This window comes from Prionailurus bengalensis, chromosome X (genome assembly GCF_016509475.1).
Source record: "Prionailurus bengalensis isolate Pbe53 chromosome X, Fcat_Pben_1.1_paternal_pri, whole genome shotgun sequence".
Lineage (NCBI taxonomy): Eukaryota > Metazoa > Chordata > Mammalia > Carnivora > Felidae > Prionailurus > Prionailurus bengalensis.
The window spans coordinates 72,422,051-72,446,535 of record NC_057361.1 but is presented as its reverse complement, the minus strand read 5'-3'; the positions used below and the strand labels follow the sequence as shown (position 1 = coordinate 72,446,535).

Here is a 24,485-nt window from a genome sequence, read left to right as displayed (position 1 = left end):
GTCTATAGTTTATAATGGTAAATCCACAATAGAAAAAAGCAAAAGGAAAAAAAAAAGGTTTCCCACCTAAAAATATAAAACCACAAAACAGGGGGAAAAAACGGGTAAAGCCTGCTTTAATTATTATTTAATCTTTATTAACCTCCAATTTAAAAAAATTTCAAGTCGACCTGGTTTGATAAATCAAATAAAATCTTAGTTTTAGGAATATATATACATTAGTTCTACATTATAGTAACACAATTTAGGGTGCTAAATTTATTCTAAAATAGTCAAATTTGTGCTCGCTTCAGCAGCACATATACTAAAATTGGAATGATACAGAGAAGATTAGCATGGCCCCTGCACTAGGATGACACGCAAATTCATGAAGCGTTCCATATTTTTCTGAGGGTTGATAGGAGGTGGGGGGAGGGGAAAGTGGGTGATGGGCCTTGAGGAGGGCACCTGTTGGGATGAGCACTGGGTGTTGTATGGAAACCAATTTGACAATAAATTTCATATAAATAAATAAATAAGTCACATTTGTCCTTAATGATAAAATCCCCTCATCTGAAATACAGAAGGCAGATATTAGTTAATAAAATCCAGTATAAATAAAATATAATAGTATTATTATAATAGTATAATATAATAGTATAAAGTAGTTTAATTAGTTATTGTTCTATACATGCAAACAAATGCAGATATAAAAGCCTCAGTCTATTTATGCTAAGATTTTCATTGTAGACTGTATAATACTTTTTGCAGAAAACATTACAATACTCACACAAAAAACTGCAGTGCCAATGCCCGCCAGCTCTTCAGAAGTAAAAGTAAAACAAGAAAGAAATACAATAAGATATAAGGTTTGCAAAAGAAAATTAGTTAACTTCTTTTCAAACTGACTTGACAGAAGCACACTAATAAATACCAACATCTAGTCTCAGAATTAAGGCTTACTTTAGAGGAAAAACATAAAAATATACTTGAGTAAAAATCAGCAGTAATTTATAAGCAGCAAATAACCACAACAGCAAACTTTTTGTGTGTAGCAAGAATGTAGCTTCCACCCCAACAATGTATCTCAAATGACTTCATTGTATTCTAAGCACAGATAAAATACTTTTCGTTTGATTATTTCTTTTAAAAGCTCCTTTTTGGGGATTCATCAGAAGAGAAAAGCCCCAAGGTCACCTGTCAATAACAGAACAAACCCTCCGTAAATCAGAGTGCTTCACAAATAAATTCCTCATCAGTAATTAAAGCCAGGCTCTCTGGCCCTATGTTATCAGCTCATCAAATTCATTGCTCATCTAGAATAACAGATCCACATCTGCAGTCATTACAGCATGCCAGATAAATCAGTCCTCTCAATGATGCTTTGAGCCATCTCTGCTCCCTTTTAACCAGCCCGATATTTATTTCCCCCTGACATTTCTGACATTCTATTTACTGTAGGCAAATGGAACTCATACGGCACCTTGTAATGGCTTTACCAAATCCCATTGTGGAGCATATCTTAGAAGACTGATGGTTGCAATAAATAAGGTTTTATGGTGTAAGTGTGTGCTTCCAACTTTTTTCTCCTAGAATTTGACTTCTGCTGCAAAGGTTTATTACACTTGATTGCAGGTGGAAGACTAGTAGCCATTTAGAGCTTTGTTAACTAAAGGTCAGCAAAAAACTTTTGAGTTGATGTCAGCGTTTCTTGTCTTTCTTTTATTTTCTTTTAAATTAATTCTCTATCAAAGGAATCCTGAACAGAAGTTTGCAGAGTCAAAGTCCATAGACTAACAATAAAGCTACTACTAATTCATTCCTTTGCTTTTTAAGTTTTTTTTTAATTAAAGTATCACAAGGTTAAAAGAAGGTTTAAAAATTATCATTCTTAAAAGGATATAACCACAACTGAGAAAAATTAGACACATTCTAAATGCAAAAGTTCATGCATTTTAATATAAAATAGCTTTTGTGAACATGAAGTAACAAGCAATTCAAGGAAAATCTAGATGGTAATCATGCATTGGTATTTTTAAAGAGCCCCTCATTTTTTTTATCTTCATGAGTGAACCAATACTGTGAAGAAAAATAAAACTAGAAAATTTAACAGTTGTGTTACTCTAGTAAACCAGACAAATTTGGGGTGGCTCTGCACAAACTGTTCTTCACTGAGTTGCACTATCTTTCTTGGCAGCAATTATGCAGGGCTCAAAGAGACTTGTATTAAATTAATGAGACTAGCATTAAATTAATATCACAATGTTAGTGGAGCTCACTGTTGGCATATATTAAACTTATTTCTTTATGCCACAATAATATTTGAAAGAAGAACTATCAACTTTTTTGTTCCTTTCTTTTCTTCATGAGCACAAAGCTAAAGCACATAGTAGGTTGTGAATGCTGAGATTAACTTCTGAATACTGATTTAAAAGGACACAATATAGTCTTTTCCTTAATGAAAATTCTGTATTTATCACTCTATTATTTGTTCGTATGGATTCTACTGCTCTCAGAAGCCGAAGTTTGAATACATTGGATTTTTAAATAATGCGTAAAGCATCAAGTTGCTGGGCCATGATACACAAGTGGAAGGAGACATGGCCCTACCCCCTTAAGCCTCCTGCCACTCAAGTCAAGCAGGGGGAAAGAAACACAAATTCTAAGTTGAAACTTTTAGGAAGCTTGTGTTATCTGCACTGAAATTGAATTTATGCATGATTTTTCTTAGGACTCCAAGGAGTACAAACAATAAGGATATTCTGAGCAAGACAAATCTGCCTACTACAAAGATAGAGTAAATCACATAAAGCCCTCTGAAAAATAAAATATTTCATTTCTGCCTTCACTTAACACTGTACATATCATTAACCTCAAGGTAAACTCCAATTTTGATTGATCCTGTAAATTAAGGAAATGTAATCCAAGAAAACAACAAACTTGGCTTGAGAGTTTGTATTTATAGTGGGCTACATTGGATCAACAAACTCATCATTTCCCTTTACACACACCATGAAAGGTGTTATTCATTCAAAGGTCCATAAGGGACCATTCATTCCAGACATTCTTTTCTAATCTTGATTGGCTAATGAAGCTAATCATAAGAAACAAACTCCCTTGTCTTTATAAACTGTTGTCTTGCCGGTAGCTGAAAGACAGAAACCCTAAAATAAATGATGTCTTAAAGACTGCAGATGAGAAAACTGAGATGCCAAGGAGTGGAGCTGATGTGCCCAAAGTCACATAGCTAGGTAATGGATGAATAGTAGAAACTAAGACCCAGTAAGCACCTCAAGCCTCATTCCTGTGAAATAGTAGACATGATCATTAATAGTTTCAACTGTCATGCTTTGTTGGGCCCTGTCAGCATGCTGCTTTCTTGCACTGTACCTGAAGCAGCAGCAGGACTCAGTTGAAGAAACTTATGATCTCTACTTCTAAACCTCCTAAAGCAGGTACAGGGAAGTGCCACTTTTGAACTCTCAGCACTAAATTCAATTCCTGGCACACAGGTGGAGTTCAGTAAATATTAGTTGTTTTGGGAAAATGAATAAAATTTTACATCATAAGATGGCCAATGGGACTAAAACAAGCTCTGGTCTCTAGCTTAGAGACCCCTCTTCTGGGTTCTTCTTGCCCTGTTTGCTGCACGAGCCAAAACCCCACAGATATGGAAGCTGACAACTATAAATTACCCTTCCCACTTGCATTCTGCACTCAGATCTTTGGAGAAACAGTCTCCTCTGAGCCCACTGGTGTTAAATAAATCTCCAATCCACCAAGATCTCGGAGTGCCACTTGGTTTTTCCGCCAGCATTTCAGCCTGGTTCCATAATATATTTGGTTCCCTGACGGGGAAACCCAACCACGCTGACCCATATGTTGCCACCGGTTTGGAAGAATGGCGAGGCGGTGACAGAAGGAGGAATCGCAAGGGAGAAGGTGCGCCCTGCCTGAATTTCAGCAGTCTCCCACTGGGTCGCCTCAGGCCAGCCCAGCTCTGCCGTTCCCGCCGGACTCGAGGAGACTTGGCAGGTGAGGACCTGGACCCGACGTCAGAACCGGTAAGGCTGGGGCCCAATCTAGTCAGGCCCACTCACAAGAGTGGAAGGGGAACCTGATCACTCCCTGGAGACCTCAGAAGTCTCACAGGTAGGAATTCTATGAGAGGGAATGTAATAACCTCTGGTGTGTATGTGAGTATGAGTGTGCAACTCGGTCTAGCTTGCCTGCCGAGTTCAATTCTGTGGCTCCACAGGCAGGCACCCTTAAGGTCCCCAAAAGCCCATGGAGTCTGAGTGAGCCCATCTGCGATTCCGTGGTGAATGCCACACAGCGTATGGCGGCATTGGAATAGTTTCTGATCATAAGTCACAAAGCTGAGACCGCTACAGCTAATCGTCACCTAAGTTCCTTCAGGACACAGCCAGACAGGCATCTGACTCATCTCCTCATTAGAGGGAGCACCCCTATCCCTCTGTCTATGCGACTCTGCCTCACGGGAATATTATGGGGTTGGGACAGACCAAAGAAGGGTTGTTTGGGAGACTATGGAATTAAGATAACCCCCAGCACATTAAGGACCCTATGTGAGTTAGAATGGCCCACTTTTGGTTTAGGAGGGCCCTGTGAGAGAACCTTAGATGTCCCAATGGTCCACTGCATCTGGCATGTTGTCTCCAGAGACCAAGGTCACCCTGATCAATTTCCATACATCGACCTCTGGTTTGAAATTGCCCAAAATCATCTGCCTTGGGTGTGATTCATCCATAGCAAGCAGAGCCAGGCAAAGGTTTTAGCTGCTTTATCTGGAGACTCACCCAGGGAGCCAAAGGAGCAACCCACCTCTCCCCTAGTGTTTGCAGGACACTGGCAGGAAGATCCTGTCTTTCTGCCACCTTATGACTCACTGGGCTCCCTCCTCCCTGACCCTGAGCTTGAAACTCCTCCCCCCATCTGTCTCTCCACCACTGCCGCCATTGTCTCCTCTCCTAGACCGGACCAGAGAACCCCCCCCCCACAAGAACCAGCAGCCAGATTGCACCCTTGGCCAGGTGCAGGAGCTCTCCAGATGCCGGTCAACATCTGCCAGTACCAAGAGGCTCTCCTCCAGGGTATCAGAACAGGGGCTGAGAAGCCCATAAATATTCCCAGCAGCAAGGAGATTCCCCCAGGGATTATTATAAGAGACTATGTGAGGCTTACACACTGTTTGCTCCAGAGGCACAAAAGAACCACAACAAAAGGGGGGAGGCCCAGAACCTCCTTAGCAAGGGGTCAGTGAGCCTACTGCAAAGAAAAAGGACATTAAAATAATAAATGTCCCAACCAGGGAAAGTCCCAGAAACCCAGCCGATACCAGGAGGAGGAACCTCGAGAAGGGGACCTTATTGGTCTGGCCGATATAGAATCAGACTGAAGGAGACAATGACTCTCTCTCCCTGTTCTTCTGCCTAATAGATGTGAGGGATTCCCCCTCATTTCCCAGGTTAACAGCTGTAATTGGAGCCAACTGTGGTTAGTCTACCTCGGGATGGGGACTTTAAGGAATGTTCCCAAGCAGTTGCTGAAACTCCATTTGTTTCAGGGAAATTCCCGGTCTTCTCTGGCCTGATGTGGACTCCATATTTCCACTTTGGTGGAAAAACAACATGGTGTCTGCTCCTCTGTCTGAGTAAAGGTTTTGAATTAGGTTTTCCTTCTCTGCCTTCTACTGGCACCTTGCCTCTTCTGCCTTCCCCTCCCCCTGCTGTTTCTGCACCAACTTGGGTGTGGTCTGCATAATTGGTTCCTATACCCTCCTCAGTGCCTCAGGCACCATTGGCTCCTCCTCCCATCCTCAAGGTCAAGGAGTCAAGTGCACCCCCTTGGATATCTAGGTCTTTTCCAAATAGAATGAAATGCTAAAGCTTTGATTACTGAACACAGGTTTGTGTTTTTAACTTCTTATTGCAGAGAAATTAAGGCTATTTGGACCTATTGGAAAACATGCTTTGTACTTAACTGGTTCATGAATTTACCATCTAAAAAAATTCTGGTGTAAACACCTCTCAGTTGGTTACTAACTCCTCAATTGGAGACTAAGGTTTCCTAAGAGTTGAAATTCTGCTAAGTGTACTTAAGACTGATAGAAATAAGGAAAGCAACCCTGTATGTAGGAAAGTAGGAGGTATGTAAGAAAGATATAAGGAATGGAAATACATTTTTGTTGAGGGTAGGAGAAAGTAATTTTATCTTAAATGAGACTGGTTATTTGGAGAGAAATGGCTTTGGGACAAAGTTTGAAGGCAAAGGAAAGTTGTAGAAGGTTCATGAAGAGAAATCTTTGGAAAGGAATTTTATGTGTGCTCAGGATGGACTAAGGTTGAGATTAATGGAATTTTAAAAGTACACTGGTATAAGGTTGAAATTCTGCTTTTCTCTCTGCTCAAATGTCAAAGTGTTCTTGCATTGTTGATCTGCTCTTGATAAGACAATGCAAACAAAGGTTTGTCTTCCAGGAAAACCAAAGTTTTAGGTTTCATCTTTATCAGGTCTTTGATTACTAGTTAAAATTTCTCAATGTTAAAGCTAGGTTTTGATAACAACTATATAATGCTATATATTCACCTATAGGATCTTTTATTGCCACCTTGGTTGAATAAATAAAGTTTTAAGATTCGTAATGATCTGTAATCCTATTTAGGATGTACTTACAACTTCCTAAGGTTTTAACAAACTTCCCAGGATTTAAATGGTAAATGAAGTCTTTTTGACCAATTAGGCCTTTTTATTTGGGATGCTAAGTTACTTGGAAAGGCACTGTCATACAATGGTAAACCTTAGGTTGTATTGCACAGGTAAATGCTGTAACTGCCCAAATATATATGCAATTCCTAAAGTTTTAATGTTTTGGTATAAGGTCATCACTTAATATTCTGATTACTTGAAGTGTTATGTGTCACAGAAATAACCGAATTTCTTTGTCAATTGCATCATAATGAACTCTCATCAGATCTTTAACAATGTCTATTTCTGAGATTTTATCATTTATATCGTTCTTATTCTCTCACAAAACGTGTTTCTTCTTCAAGGAGATTTATAAAAGGACTTTGGGGACAAATGCAGGTATTCGACATCTTTAAGATTAATACTAAAATGGGTAAGAATTTCCAGAACTAAAAAGCTGCATTCAAATTGAACAAGAATTAGGAACATGGGATTAAATAAACTGAGGAACATTATAGTTTTGTGATTCTTGTTGAAAATATTGCTGGTTCTATAATGTTTGCTCTTCCAGATTAAGGAAACTTTCTCTTAAGATATCTATGATATACAGAAATGTCATAACATATTTATTTGTAAACTGAAGCATTTATCTTTTCTCTCTACATAACTCCCCTGAAATTCAAAAACTCTCAGTGAGTATTCTTTCCTTCATGGCAATTACAATTGTTTGCATAAGTTCAATAAGAATCTGTTCATCTTGTGACAGGTCACCATTCAAATATTGGTTTTACCAAGGCTTTGACTGGAATGTCACATTTGAGAGTGGCATTCATAAACTCAGATATGACCAGACAGCTTTAAGGAACTAAGATTGACTTTATGAAACATGGAACCATAAAGCCCGTTGGAAATGTTGGCCTGATACCTTGCTTACAGAGTTCCCAGCAGCCTCACCAGGTGAGTAAAGAAGGTCACTTCCTGGCAGGTACAGGAACCTCAGGATATCTTGGTGACCTCATGAAGGGGAATTCGCCCTATTCTACAGGTATTGCAGGCCTGTCTGATGGCAAGTATTTGGCTTGGCTTCTGGCCTGGAGAGGCTACTAAAAGTTCAACCCAGATTCCTTATAAAAGGTTCCAGCAAAGCAGACTTTAAAAGATCTTCATGGACTCTTAAAAACTGAGAATAAACTGAGGGTTGATGGGGGGTGGGAGGGAGGGGAAGTGGGTGATGGGCATTGAGGTGGGCACCTGTTGGGATGAGACTGGGTGTTCTTTAGAAACCAATTTGACAATAAATTTCATATTAAAAAAATAAAATAAAAGCTCACCGAATAAATAAATAAATAAATAATCCACATGATCAATCTCTATTCTTTTTTTAATTTTTTTTTAATGTTTATTTCTGAAGGAGAGAGACAGAGCATGAGCGGGAGAGGGGCAGAGAGAGAGGGAGACACAGAATCTGAAGCAGGCTCCAGGCTCTGGGTTGTCAGCACAGAGCCCAATGCAGGGCTGGAACTCACAAGCTGTGAGATCATGACCTGAGCTGAAGTCAGATGCCCAACCGCCCAACTGCCCAACTGCCTAACTGCCCAACCGCCCAACTGACTGAGCCACCCAGGTGCCCCAGTCAATCGCTATTCTTGCTGAGCTTATGTAAATAATTAGGCCAGGTTTGTTAAGACTGGACTTGTTCTACAAATGCATTGGTCTCAATTTGGCTATCTCAGGAAAGGGGGGGTGGGGTTTAGAGAGAAAAACTATGTTTCAACAATGCACCATTATGGATGTTAAATTCTAGTTATGATCGCCTTTAAATGTTTGTTGTTTGCCTAAACTAGACAACTTGAAGTAAACTTCAGAAAAATTGTCACAGTATTTCATGTATTGATAATCATCTGTGCTTATTATTCTGTGGGATAATAATAAGACCTCATGGGTATAAGATTATTTAAACAACTGAAAACAGGATGGATCTCTAAATATGCAAACCATATCTTCCCTAAACCTGATCTGACAGTTACCAGAAACCTACCCCTTTCGAAAACTTGGAGGTGGACTTTACAGATATACCACCAAATAGAGGATTCAGTTTCAGGTATCACTCCGTGGGTCCATCGCTCCAGAGTTAAGAAGGCCAACTCAGAGGAACCCTCAACCTGGCAAAGTGATCCAGATCCAGTCAACCTGCTTAAACTGACCCTCAAAAAGACACTGGCCCCTGACATCTCCTGCCCTGCTCCAGCCACACCCCAGAAGCTGGCTGGCCTGCTCACAGCAGAAGCTTGAGGAATCAACATATGGACCAAGCCCAGGGGTTTGGATGCAACTCTGCCAGCCTTTGCCCCTTACTGGTGTCATAGCCCTGATCTTGCTTCTTGCTGTTGGGCTAATAGAGACTGCACCAACAAACTGGACATGGAACATATGGCAGACTCCCTGTTAACCTTACGAAGCCAAATAAACTCCCTGGACGCAGTGTCCCTCCAAAATAGGTGAGCCCTCGACCTCCTCACTTCAAAAAAAGGAGGGACTTGTATCTTTCTGGAGGATGAATGTTGCTATTTTATAAACAAATCAGGAATAGTCAGGACTAAGGTTAAGTAACTCAAGGAAAGAGTTCAACGTAGACAACAGGAAAATATCAGTTAATGGAGAGAATGGGATCTCACAGACTGGGCATTCTGGCTCCTATCCCTGGCAGGGCCCCTCCTTTCCATAATTTTACTTGTGACCATTGGCCCCTATATACTAAATACCCTGGTATGTTTTATTGAAAACACTGCTGCTCGCCAAACTGCAGCACATATCCTAGCCCTCCGAGGGTACCAACCCCTAGAGCTAAAAAGTAATGCCTAATAAAAGATTTTTTAAAAAGCATAAAAGGAGAGAATGTTGAGAAAATGAATAAAATTTTACACCGTAAGAAGGCCGATGGGACTAAAACAAGCTCTAGTCTCTAGCTTAGAGACCCCTCTTCTGGGTTCTTCTTGCCCTGTTTGCCACACACGTGAAAACCCCCACAGATATGGAAGCTGACAACTATAAATTACCCTTCCCACTTGCATTCGGCACTCAGATCTTTGGAGAAATGGTCTCCTCTGAGCCTGGTGGTGTTAAATAAATCTCCAATCCACCAAGATCTCCGAGTGCTGCTTGGTTTTTCCACCAGCATTCCAGCCTGGTTCCATAACAGTTTAAGGAGGGAATATAGGAGAAATATATATGCAAAAAATTTTAACTATATACTAGAAAGAAGACTTTACCTCTCTAATTTATTCATATATGCTAAGACTGTCCTACAAAGATGCCAGTCAGAATAAAGTAGTGCTAATAATTGTTATGTTTCTTTATACTTGAGAATATTGAAAAAGGAAAGTTTCATAACATCCTGTATGATGCAGTTAAATATTACTATCTGTATTTTACGGAAGGTAAATTCAGGAACAAAAGTGTGAAGTTGGGTGTTCACAGTCAAATAGGAAGTTTATGACAAAATTGACACCATAATCCATGAACCCTGATCTTCAATGTTTAACAAAACCAATTGTACCAGCTATAATGGCTGCATGATGATAATAAAAGCTACATTTTTATAATGCTTTTCCTGGTAGAAGTTCAAAATCCTCTACAAAGACATTGTCTGCCCAGTAGTTTTGTAAATACCAATCTATAGATAGACAAAGAAAAGTAACCCTGTCACTTTATAAGTGAGGAAAGAGATTTAGCAAGGCTAAATGACTTTGTCATGGCTACATGTTTGTAAATTCTGGAGCCATAACTTGAATTGGGTCTTCTCTTGTCTAGCTTCTGGTGTTTTTCCTGATGCCTTCCTGGTAAGTGGAATGCATATATTTGTATTTTGAGAAGACAAGTGTGCAAATCGTTTTATATTTTACAAATGCAGTATGTACTTTACCAAAAATGTTAATGTAGGCAGCCAATACAAGGAGGGAAAGTACCAAACAGACTTCAGACACAACCATCATCTGGTCCCAAAGATTCTCAGTGAAGTGCATTCTTCAGCATGTGCCAACAAAACACTAAGAGAAGGTTTAAAAAACGAGTGTAGTTTCTTCCTTTTGGAACATGTCCCAGTGAAAACAACTTAAGAACAAGTTAAATGTATATACCAAGGAGTTCAAATTCATATGGAATCCTTACTAAACAGATTGATAAAACAGGCATGGTTCATCAGGAATAGCTTGCCAGCAAAGGATTGATTAGAATTTGCCTTTCTACACATAGATGACAGCTGACACTAATCTTTCTACAATAGAACCCCAGGCAAGTCATTTTCCCTCCCTATAAAATGAGGGAAAAGTCTGATTTTACATACCAGAGTTTTATGAAGGTTCAATGACAGAATAAATGTAAAAACACTTTGTAAAGCATGAAAGCTATTCATCTGGAGTAGGCAACAGGTAAGAGCTCATAACTCCATTAAAAAATTTTGAAGATAAAGAACCACCTCTTAGCTGTCTTCAAAATTCCTTGTTCAGATGGAACATTATACACAGGTGGCATTTATTCATTCATGGATTTTTTTTCATTCACTCAGCAAACCCATTTATTGAATTGAGTTGTTAAAATGAATGAAATAAAATAGTCTCCAAAAAGAAAACTTATTCCCTATTCCCCAAGGCTATCATTCCAGCCACCTTCAAATCATTTTCAAATGATTGATTTAAAGTATCCAAGGGCTAGAAATATATAGTTCTGTTTTAATTATAAGTAAAAGCAAAAATCATTTATAAATTGCCTTTCTTATTAATAAAGAGGAAAAGAAAAAAATATACTACAATATGTGTCATATCCTCATGCAAAAGCCTTGTTTCTTTATCAAGGTCAACTACATAGGGCTTCCTTTCAGGTATATGGAAAGGTAGTCATTTACATAATACAATTTGAGGAGCACTCAGGATATAATTCCAACCCCCCCCCCCAGATGCCTGCCTCAGCTTCTTGTTTTGTTTAAAAACAATCATTGCATTCAGGACTTTTTTTGGAACTTGAAAACTTCTATCTTCAAGATTCTTATAGTAAAAGTCAAATAACTCGAACTTTGGCAAGATGGCGGCGTAGGAGGACGCTGGGCTCACCGCGCGTCCTGCTGATCACTTAGATTCCACCTACACCTGCCTAAATAACCCAGAAAAAACGCCAGAGGATTAGCAGAACGGAGTCGCCAAGCGCAGACGAGAGGCCCACGGAAGAGGGTAGGAAGGGCGGCGAGGCGGTGCGCGCTCCACGGACTGGCGGGAGGGAGCCGGGGCGGAGGGGCGGCTCGCCAGCCAAGCAGAGCCCCCGAGTCTGGCTTGCAAAGTGGAGGGGCCAGGCGGACTGTGTTCTGACAGCAAGCTCGACTTAGTGTCTGGGAGGACATAAGTTAGCAGCTCTGCTCAGAAAGCGGGAAGGCTGGAGGACAAAGGGAGGGAGAGCTGCTGAGCCCCCGGACGACAGAGCTCAGTTTGGTGGGGAACAAAGGCGCTCGCCACCGACATCTCCCCCGCCCATCCCCCAGCCAAAATCCCAAAGGGAACCAGTCCCTGCCAGGGAACTTGCTCGCTCGCGCAAACACCAAACTCTGTGCTTCTGCGGAGCCAAACCTCCACAGCAGATCTAACTCCCTCCCGCTGCCACAGGGCCCCTCCTGAAGTGGATCACCTAAGGAGAAGCGAGCTAAGCCTGCCCCTCCTGCCCCTGTGCAACTTGCCTACCCACCCCAGCTAATAAGCCAGATCCCCAGCATCACAAGCCTGGCAGGGTGCAAGTAGCCCAGATGGGCCACGCCACCCCACAGTGAATCCCGCCCCTAGGAGAGGGGAAGAGAAGGCACACACCAGTCTGACTGTGGCCCCAGCGGTGGGCTGGGGGCAGACATCAGGTCTGACTGCGGCCCCGCCCACCAACTCCAGTTATACACCACAGCACAGGGGAAGTGCCCTGCAGGTCCTCACCATGCCAGGGACTATCCAAAATGACCAAGTGGAAGAATTCCCCTCAGAAGAATCTCCAGGAAATAACAACAGCTAATGAGCTGATCAAAAAGGATTTAAATAATATAACAGAAAGTGAATTTAGAATAATAGTCATAAAATTAATCGCTGGGCTTGAAAACAGTATACAGGACAGCAGAGAATCTCTTGCTACAGAGATCAAGGGCCTAAGGAACAGTCACCAGGAGCTGAAAAGCGCTTTAAATGAAATGCAAAACAAAATGGAAACCACCACGGCTCGGATTGAAGAGGCAGAGGAGAGAATAGGTGAACTAGAAGATAAAGTTATGGAAAAAGAGGAAGCTGAGAAAAAGAGAGATAAAAAAATCCAGGAGTATGAGGGGAAAATTAGAGAACTAAGTGATACACTAAAAAGAAATAATATACGCATAATTGGTATCCCAGAGGAGGAAGAGAGAGGGAAAGGTGCTGAAGGGGTACTTGAAGAAATAATAGCTGAGAACTTCCCTGAACTGGGGAAGGAAAAAGGCATTGAAATCCAAGAGGCACAAAGAACTCCCTTCAGACATAACTTGAATCGATCTTCTGCACGACATATCATAGTGAAACTGGCAAAATACAAGGATAAAGAGAAAATTCTGAAGGCAGCAAGGGGTAAACGTGCCCTCACATATAAAGGGAGACCTATAAGACTCGTGACTGATCTCTCTTTTGAAACTTGGCAGGCCAGAAAGAATTGGCACGAGATTTTCAGGGTGCTAGACAGAAAAAATATGCAGCCAAGAATCCTTGATCCAGCAAGTCTGTCGTTTAGAATAGAAGGAGAGATAAAGGTCTTCCCAAACAAACAAAAACTGAAGGAATTTGTCACCACTAAACCAGCCCTACAAGAGATCCTAAGAGGACCCTGTGAGACAAAGTACCAGAGGCATCACTACAACCATAAAACATACAGACATCACAATGACTCTAAACCCGTATCTTTCTATAATAACACTGAATGTAAATGGATTAAATGCGCCAACCAAAAGACATAGGGTATCAGAATGGATAAAAAAACAAGACCCATGTATTTGCTGTCTACAAGAGACTCATTTTAGACCTGAGGACACCTTTAGATTGAGAGTGAGGGGATGGAGAACTATTTATCATGCGACTGGAAGCCAAAAGAAAGCTGGAGTAGCCATACTTATATCAGACAAACTAGACTTGAAATTAAAGGCTGTAACAAGAGATGAAGAAGGACATTATATAATAGTTACAGGGTCTATCCATCAGGAAGAGCTAACAATTATAAATGTCTATAAACCAAATACCGGAGCCCCCAAATATATAAAACAATTACTCACAAACATAAGCAACCTTATTGATAAGAACGTGGTAATTGCAGGGGACTTTAACACCCCACTTACAGAAATGGATAGATCATCCAAACACACGGTCAATAAAGAAACAAGGGCCCTGAATGAGACATTGGATCAGATGGACTTGACAGATCTATTTAGAACTCTGCATCCCAAAGCAACAGAATATACTTTCTTCTCGAGTGCACATGGAACATTCTCCAAGATAGATCATATACTGGGTCACAAAACAGCCCTTCATAAGTTTACAAGAATTGAAATTATACCATGCTTACTTTCAGACCACAATGCTATGAAGCTTGAAATCAACCACAGAAAAAAGTCTGGAAAACCTCCAAAAGCATGGAGGTTAAAGAACACCCTACTAACGAATGAGTGGGTCAACCAGGCAATTAGAGAAGAAATTAAAAAATATATGGAAAGAAACGAAAATGAAAATACAACAATCCAAACGCTTTGGGATGCAGGGAAGGCAGTCCTGAGAGGAAAATACATTGCAATCCAGGCCTATCTCAAGAAACAAGAAAAATCCCAAATACAAAATCTAACACCAACCTAAAGGAAATAGAAGCAGAACAGCAAAGGCAGCCTAAACCCAGCAGAAGAAGAGAAATAATAAAGATCAGAGCAGAAATAAACAATATAGAATCTACAAAAACTGTAGAGCAGATCAACGAAACCAAGAGTTGGTTTTTTGAAAAAATAAACAAAATTGACAAACCTCTAGCCAGGCTTCTCAAAAAGAAAAGGGAGATGACCCAAATAGATAAAATCATGAATGAAAATGGAATTATGACAACCAATCCCTCAGAGATACAAACAATTATCAGGGAATACTATGAAAAATTATTTGCCAACAAATTGGACAACCTGGAAGAAATGGACAAATTCCTAAACACCCCCACTCTTCCAAAACTCAATCAGGATGAAAAGGAAAGCTTGAACAGACCCATAACCAGCGAAGAAATTGAATTGGTTATCAAAAATCTCCCAACAAATAAGAGTCCAGGACCAGATGGCTTCCCAGGGGAGTTCTACCAGACGTTTAAAGCAGAGATAATACCTATCCTTCTCAAGCTATTCCAAGAAATAGAAAGGGAAGGAAAACTTCCAGACTCATTCTATGAAGCCAGTATTACTTTGATTCCTAAACCAGACAGAGACCCAGTAAAAAAAGAGAACTACAGGCCAATATCCCTGATGAATATGGATGCAAAAATTCTCAATAAGGTACTAGCAAATCGAATTCAACGGCATATAAAAAGAATTATTCACCATGATCAAGTGGGATTCATTCCTGGGATGCAGGGCTGGTTCAACATTCGCAAATCAATCAACGTGATACATCACATTAACAAAAAAAGAGAGAAGAACCATATGATCCTGTCAATCGATGCAGAAAAGGCCTTCGACAAAATCCAGCACCCTTTCTTAATAAAAACCCTTGAGAAAGTCGGGATAGAAGGAACATACTTAAAGATCATAAAAGCCATTTATGAAAAGACCACAGCTAACATCATCCTCAACGGGGAAAAACTGAGAGCTTTTTCCCTGAGATCAGGAACACGACAAGGATGCCCACTCTCACCGCTGCTGTTTAACACAGTGTTGGAAGTTCTAGCATCAGCAATCAGACAACAAAAGGAAATCAAAGGCATCCAAATTGGCAAAGATGAAGTCAAGCTTTCACTTTTTGCAGATGACATGATATTATACATGGAAAATCCGATAGACTCCACCAAAAGTCTGCTAGAACTGATACAGGAATTCAGCAAAGTTGCAGGATACAAAATCAATGTACAGAAATCAGTTGCATTCTTATACACTAACAATGAAGCAACAGAAAGACAAATAAAGAAACTGATCCCATTCACAATTGCACCAAGAAGCATAAAATACCTAGGAATAAATCTAACCAAAGATGTAAAGGATCTGTATGCTGAAAACTATAGAAAGCTTATGAAGGAAATTGAAGAAGATTTAAAGAAATGGAAAGACATTCCCTGCTCATGGATTGGAAAAATAAATATTGTCAAAATGTCAATACTACCCAAAGCTATCTACACATTCAATGCAATCCCAATCAAAATTGCACCAGCATTCTTCTCGAAACTAGAACAAGCAATCCTAAAACTCATATGGAACCACTAAAGGCCCCGAATAGCCAAAGGAATTTTGAAGAAGACCAAAGCAGTAGGCATCACAATCCCAGACTTTAGCCTCTACTACAAAGCTGTCATCATCAAGACAGCATGGTATTGGCACCAAAACAGACACATAGACCAATGGAATAGAATAGAAACCCCAGAACTAGACCCACAAACATATGGCGAACTCATCTTTGACAAAGCAGGAAAGAACATCCAATGGAAAAAAGACAGCCTCTTTAACAAATGGTGCTGGGAGAACTGGACAGCAACATGCAGAAGGTTGAAACTAGACCACTTTTTCACACCATTCACAAAAATAAACTCAAAATGGATAAAGGACCTAAATGTGAGACAGGAAACCATCACAACCCTAGAGGAGAAAGCAGGAAAAGACCTCTCTGACCTCAGCCGTAGCAATCTCTTACTCGACACATCCCCAAAGGCAAGGGAATTAAAAGCAAAAGTGAATTACTGGGACCTTATGAAGATAAAAAGCTTCTGCACAGCCAAGGAAACAACCAACAAAACTAAAAGGCAACCAACGGAATGGGAAAAGATATTCGCAAATGACATATCGGACAAAGGGCTAGTATCCAAAATCTATAAAGAGCTCACCAAACTCCACACCCAAAAAACAAATAACCCAGTGAAGAAATGGGCAGAAAACATGAATAGACACTTCTCTAAAGAAGACATCCGGATGGCCAACAGGCACATGAAAAGATGTTCAGCGTCGCTCCTTATCAGGGAAATACAAATCAAAACCACACTCAGGTATCACCTCACGCCAGTCAGAGTGGCCAAAATGAACAAATCAGGAGACTATAGATGCTGGAGAGGATGTGGAGAAACGGGAACCCTCTTGCACTGTTGGTGGGAATGCAAATTGGTGCAGCCGCTCTGGAAAGCAGTGTGGAGGTTCCTCAGAAAATTAAAAATAGACCTACCCTATGACCCAGCAATAGCACTGCTAGGAATTTATCCAAGGGATACAGGAGCACTGATGCATAGGGCCACTTGTACCCCAATGTTCATAGCAGCACTCTCAACAATAGCCAAATTATGGAAAGAGCCTAAATGTCCATCAACTGATGAATGGATAAAGAAATTGTGGTTTATATACACAATGGAATATTACGTGGCAATGAGAAAAAATGAAATATGGCCTTTTGTAGCAACGTGGATGGAACTGGAGAGTGTGAGGCTAAGTGAAATAAGCCATACAGAGAAAGACAGATACCATATGGTTTCACTCTTATGTGGATCCTGAGAAACTTAACAGGAACCCATGGGGGAGGGGAAGGAAAAAAAAAAAAGAGGTTAGAATGGGAGAGAGCCAAAGCATAAGAGACTGTTAAAAACTGAGAACAAACTGAGGGTTGATGGGGGGTGGGAGGGAGGAGAGGGTGGGTGATGGGTATTGAGGAGGGCACCTTTTGGGATGAGCACTGGGTGTTGTATGGAAACCAATTTGTCAATAAATTTCAGAAAAAAAAAAAGATGAGAGATCACAACCAACACAGCAGAGATAAAGACAATAAGAGAATATTATGAGCAATTGTATGCCAATAAAATGGGCATCTGGAAGAAATGGACAAATTCCTAGAAACATATAAACTACCAAACCTGAAACAGGAAGAAACAGAAAATTTAAACAGACCTATAACCAGTAAAGAAATTGAATTAGTAATCAAAACTTTCCCAAAAAGCAAGAGTTCAGGGCCAGATGGATTTCCAGGGAAATTCTACCAAATATATAAGGAAGAGTTAACACCTACTCTTTTGAAGCCATTCCAAAAAAATAGAAATGGAAGGAAAATTTCCAAACTCTTTCTATGAAGCCAGAATTACCTTGATTCCAAAACCAGACAAAGACCACACTAAAAAAGACAACTATAGATAATTTCCCTGAAGAACATGGATGCAAAAATCCTCAGCAATATATTAGTCAACCGGATCCAACAATACATTAAAAATATTATTCACCACGACCAAGTGGAATTTATACCTGGGATGCAGGGTTTGTTCAATATCCACAAAACAATCAATGTGATTTATTACATCAATAAAAGAAAGGACAAGAACCACATCTCCTCTCAATAGATGCTGAAAAAGCATCTGACAAAATACAGCATCCCTTCTTAATAAAAAACCCTCAAGGGGCGCCTGGGTGGCGCAATCGGTTAAGCGTCCGACTTCAGCCAGGTAACGATCTCGCGGTCTGTGAGTTCGAGCCCCGCGTCGGGCTCTGGGCTGATGGCTCAGAGCCTGGAGCCTGTTTCTGATTCTGTGTCTCCCTTCTCTCTGCCCCTGCCCCGTTCATGCTCTGTATCTCTGTCCCCAAAATAAATAAACGTTGAAAAAAAAAATTATTTAAGAAAAACCCTCAAGAAAGTAGGGATAGACAGATCATACCTCGAAATTATAAAAACCATATAAGAAAGACACAACACTAATATCATCCTCAATGAGGAAAACTGATAGCTTTCCCCCTAAGGTCAGGAAAAAGACATTTGTGTCCACTCTCGCCACTGTTATTCAACATAGTATTGGAAATCTTAGCCTCAGGAATCAGACAACACAAAGAAATAAAACGCATCCAAATTGGCCAGGAGGAGGTCAAATTTTTATCTTCACAGATGACATTATACTCTATATGGAAAACCCAAAAGATTACACCAAAAAACTGTTAAAACTGATCCATGAATTCATCAGAGTGGAAGGATATAAAATCAATGCACAGAAATCGGTTGCATTCCTATACACCAACAATGAAGCAACAGAAAGAGAAATCAAGGAATCGATCCCATTGACAATTGCACCAAAAACCATAAAATACCTAGGAATAAATCTAACCAAAAGGTGAAAAATCTATACACTGAAAACTACAGAAAGGTTATGAAATAAACTGAAGATGACACAAAAAAATGGAAAAAGATTCCATGCTCCTGGATAGGAAGAATAAATATTGTTAAAATGTCGATACTACCGAAAGCATCCTACGTATTCAGGGCAATCCCTATCAAAATAACACCAGCATTCTTCACAGAGCTAGAACAAATAATCCTAAAATTTTTGTATGGAACCTGAAAAGACCCCGAATAGCCAAAGCAATCTTGAAAAAGAAAACCAAAGCAGGAAGCATCACAATCCCTGACTTCAAGCTATACTACAAAGCTGTAACCATCAACCAGTATGGTACTGGCACAAGAACAGACACTCAGATCAATGGAACAGAATAGAGAAACCAGAAATGGACCCACAGATCAATGGAACAGAATAGAGAACCCAGAAATGGACCCACAAATGTATGGCCAACTAATCTTTGACAAAGCAGGAAAGAATATCCAATGGAATAAAGACAGTCTCCTCAGCAAGTGGTGCTGGGAAAACTGGACAGCGACATGCAGAAGAATCAACCTGGACCACTTTCTTACACCACACACAAGAATAAACTCAAAATGGATGAAAGACCTCAATGTAAGACAGAAAGCCATCAAAATCCTTGAGGAGAAAGCAGGCAAAAACCTCTTTGATCTTGGCTGCAGCAACTTCTTACTGAACACGTCTCCAGAGGCAAGGGAAACAAAAGCAAAAATGAACTACTGGGACCTCATCAAGATAAAAAGTTTCTGCACAGCGAAGGAAACCATCAGCAAAACTAAAAGGCAACCGATAAAATGGGAGAAGATATTTGCAAACGACTTATCAGAAAAAGGGTTAGTATCCAAAATCTATAAAGAACTTATCAAACTCAACACCCAAAAAACAAATAATCCAGTGAAGAAATGGGCAAAAGACATGAATAGACACTTCTCCAAGGAAGACATCCAGATGGCCAACCGACACATGAAAAAATGCTCAACATCACTCATCATCTGGGAAATACAAATCATAACCACCATGAGATACCACCTTACACCTGTCAGAATGGCTAACATTAACAAGTCAGGCAACAACAGATGTTGGCAAGGATGTGGAGAAAGAGGATCTCTTTTGCATTGTTGGTGGGAATGCAAGCTGGTGCAGCCTCTCTGGAAAACAGTATGGAGATTCCTCAAAACACTAAAAATAGAACTACCCTACAACCCAGCAATTGCAATACTAGGCATTTATCCACGGGATACAGGTGTCCTGTTTTGAAGGAACACATGCACCCCAATGTTTATAGCAGCACTATCAACAATAGCCAAAGTATGGAAAGAGCCCAAATGTCCATCAATGGATGAGTGGATAAAGAAGATGTGGTGTGTGTATATATATACACATACATACATACATACATACATACATACACACACAATGGAGTATTACTCAGCACTCAAAAAGAATGAAATCTTGCCATTTACAACTATGTGGATGGAACTGGAGGGTATTATGCTAAGTGAAATTAGAGAAAGACAAAAATCATATGAATTCACTCATATGAGGATTTTAAGAGACAAAACAGATGAACATAAGGGAAGGGAAACAAAAATAATATAAAAAGGAAGGGGAGAAAACATAAAACTCTTAAATATAGAGAACAAACAGAGGGTTACTGGGGGGATTGTCAGAGGGGGGATGGGACAAATGGGTATGGGACATTAAGGAATATACTCCTGAAATCATTGTTGAACTATATGCTAACTACCTTGGATGTAAATTTTAAAAATAAATTAAATAAAAATTTTAAAAAATGATAAAGGCTGTATATGAAAGGCCCACAGCTAATATTATCCCCACTTGGGAAAACCTGAAAGCCTTTCCCTTATCGTCAGAAACAAGACAAGAATGTCCACTCTTACCATTAGTATTTAACATAGTACTGGAAGCCTTACCCTTAAAAATCAGTCAACAGAAAGAAGTAAAAGGCATTCAAATCAGCAAGGAAAAGGTAAAACTTTCACTATTTGCAGATGACATGATATTCTATGTAGAAAACCCTAAAGACTCCACTAAAAAATTACTAGAACTAATACATCAACTCAGCAAAGTCATAGAATATAAAATCAATGCACAGAAATCTGTCACATTTCTATACACCAATAGCAAAGCAGCAGAAAAAGAAACCAAGGAATCAATCCCATTTACAATTGCACCCAAAACAGTAAGATAACTAGGAATAAACCTAACTAAAGAGGTAAAAGATCTGTACTTGGAAAACTATAGAATTCTTGTGAAAGAAATTCAACAGGACACAGGGAAATGGAAAAACATTCCATGCTCATGGATTGGAAGGATACACATTGTTAAAATATCCATACTCCCCAATGCAATCTACACGTTTAATGCAATCCCTCTCAAAATACCATGAGAACTTTTCACATAACTGGAATTTGTATGGAATCACAAAAGATCCTGAATAGCCAAAGAAATATTGAGAAAGAAAAACAAAAGCGGAGGCATCATGATTCCAGTTTTCAAGCTATATTCCAAAGCTGTAGTCATCAAGACAGTATGGTACTGGCACAAAAACAGACACATACATCTCAGGAACAGAACAGAAAATCCGGAAACGGACCCACAACTATATGGTCCACTAATCTTCATCAAAGAAGGAAAGAATATCTAATGGAAAAAAGACAGTGTCTTCAACAAATGTTCTTGGGAAAACTGGATGGAGACATGCCAAGGAATGAAACTAGACAAATTTCTTACACCATACACAAAAATAAATTAAAAATGCATGAAAGACCTAAATGTGAGACAGGAAACCATTAAAATCCTAGAGGAGAACACAGTCAGCAACTTCTGTGACTTCAGCTGGAGCAATTTCTTACTAGACCTGTCACCAGAGGCCAGGTAAACAAAAGCAAACATGAGCTATTGTGACTTCATCATGATAAAAAGCTTCCACACAGTGAAGGAAACACTCAACAAAACTAAAAGGCAGCCTATGGAATGGGAGAAGATATTTTCAAATGACATACCTGATAAAGGATTAGTATCTAAAATGTATAAAGAACTTACAAGCTCAACACCCAAAAACCAAACAACCCAATGAAGAAATGGACAAAAGACATGAATAGACACTTTTCCAAAGAAGACACACAGATGGCTATCAAACATTAAAAGATGCTCAAAATCACTCATCATCAGGGAAATACAAATCAAAACCTTAAGATACCACCTCACACCTGTCAGAATGGCTAAAATTAACAACACAAGAAACAACACATGTTGGTGAGGTTGTGGAGAAAAGGGGGTGCCCTCTTGCACTGCTGGTAGGAATGCAAACTGGTGTTGCCACTCTAGAGAACACTGTGGAGGTTCCTCAAAAAACAAAAAATAGAACTTCTTTACAATTCAGCAGTTGCACAATTAGGGCACAATTAGGTATTTACCCAAAAGATACAAAAATACAGATTCAAAGGGGTACATGCACACCAATGTTTACAGAAGCACTATCAACAATAGCCAAACTATGGAGAGAACCCAAATGTCCATCACATAATGAGTGGATAAAGAAGATGTGGTGTGTGTGTATGTATATACATATTACACACACACACACACACACACACACACACATATATATAATATATGTATATATAATGGAATATTACTGAGCCACCAAAAAGAATGAAATCTTGCCATTTGCAATGATAAGGATAGAGCTAGACAAGTCAATCAGAGAAAAATACCATATGATTTCATTTGTATTCTGGAATTTAAGAAATGAAACAGATGATAATATGGGTGAGAGGAAGAGAAGAGAGGGAAAAAAACAACAAGAGACTCTTAAAAATAGAGAACAAACTGAGGATTGATGGAGGAAGTTGGTGGCAGATGGGCTAGATGGGTGATGGGTATTAAGGAGGGCACTTATTATAATGAGTACTGGGTGTTGAACGTAAGTGGTAAATCACTGAATTCTACTCCTGAAACCAATATTGTACTTTATATTAACTAACTGAATTTAAAAAAAAAAAGAAAAAATACCTCAATCTGTTTAAACTAATAGATAACATAACTACTAAATAAGTTATGTATCTTATTAGTCCATAATTTTTCATTTTCATTCTATAAAATTGCTCATGTTAAAACTATTCAATCTTTGCTCTCTTGACAAGTAGTTTAAGAAACTACAATAGCAGAGAATTTTAGGATGAACAACTAAATGAAATAAATACCTTTAGCTAACTGCATAAGATAATACTTGTCAAATTTTTCTACTTAGGTATATCTTAACAGGAGACGACATTTAATGAGAAGAATGTATGTATATTCACTTTGACCTATAATCATTTAAAAAACAAAAGCAAAATTAATATCTTTATAATACAGATGTCATATGCAAGTATCTAAATAAAACAATAGAATCATTCATAAATGGTAGATGGAATCTTCAGTTAATTGTCTTATGACTACCTTCACTTACCTCTTAGCATATAAACTGTCTAAACGAATTCTTCATGCCTAGAAAAAATAACTGGGAAGAACATCACTGTTCTTTTAAGATATTCACCTTTTTTTGTTCTGGTGAAGTTTGGTTTATTCCCTACGAATAGTCAAGAATTAAGCTGAGGTAAAAGTGCCCCATATCAGCACTCCTCTATCCCTTGGGTAAATTCCTAGCAGTGCTATTGGAGGGCACCTGTTGGAATAGCACTGGGTGTTGTACGGAAACCAATTTGACAATAAATTTCATTTTAAAAAAAAAGAATTAAGCTGAGGTTATAAATTGAGGTCTATATTGAAAATTTTTCAAATATATCAGTCTAAAACAGCTATTTGCCCTACCTTACTATATTGTTATGAACCACTTTAAGCACGAGATAGTTTCCAGTTATGTCCAGAAAAAAAAAAAAAAAACAGTATCTATCTCCTAAGTAAGCATGTTGTAAGGAAAGGGTTAAGAATATTTGTGGTTTAAATAAGGAGAAAAAATAATGAAACCTAGTTTTGACCTGTGATATTTCAGCCTACAGATCAAATGCTTTACCCTGTAGAATAATTCCACTGTTGACTTTGTTGTATTTTATTGAAGTATCAGTATTAGTACCACCTCTTTACCTTTAAGAAATGCAAACGTAGGGGCACCTGGGTGGCTCAGTTGGTTAAGCATCTGACTTTGGCTCAGGTCATGATCTCATGGTTCTTGATTTTGAGCCCCGCATCAGGCTCTGTGCTGACAGTTCAGACCCTGGAGCCTGCTTCAGATTCTGTGTCTCACTCTCTGTCTCAAAAATAAATAAAAAAACATTTAAAAAATGCAAAAGTAGCAACTGGCAACACTTTCAATAGATGCAGGGATTTCAATCTACTTCTCACATAGGAAGTAACAGAAAAAAGAAGGCAGGCAAATTTTTAGTGTACTGAGTAAAAGAAATCTACAT

The 24,485-nt window shown here is 39.3% G+C and overlaps 1 non-coding gene across 1 annotated transcript; it reads left to right on the top strand.

The window, feature by feature from the left end:
- The first annotated feature begins 280 nt into the window (after window positions 1-280).
- LOC122478182 lies at window positions 281-387 on the top strand. The gene has a single exon (XR_006295912.1). It is a non-coding gene; the product is annotated as a U6 spliceosomal RNA (small nuclear RNA).
- The last annotated feature ends 24,098 nt before the right edge of the window (window positions 388-24,485 follow it).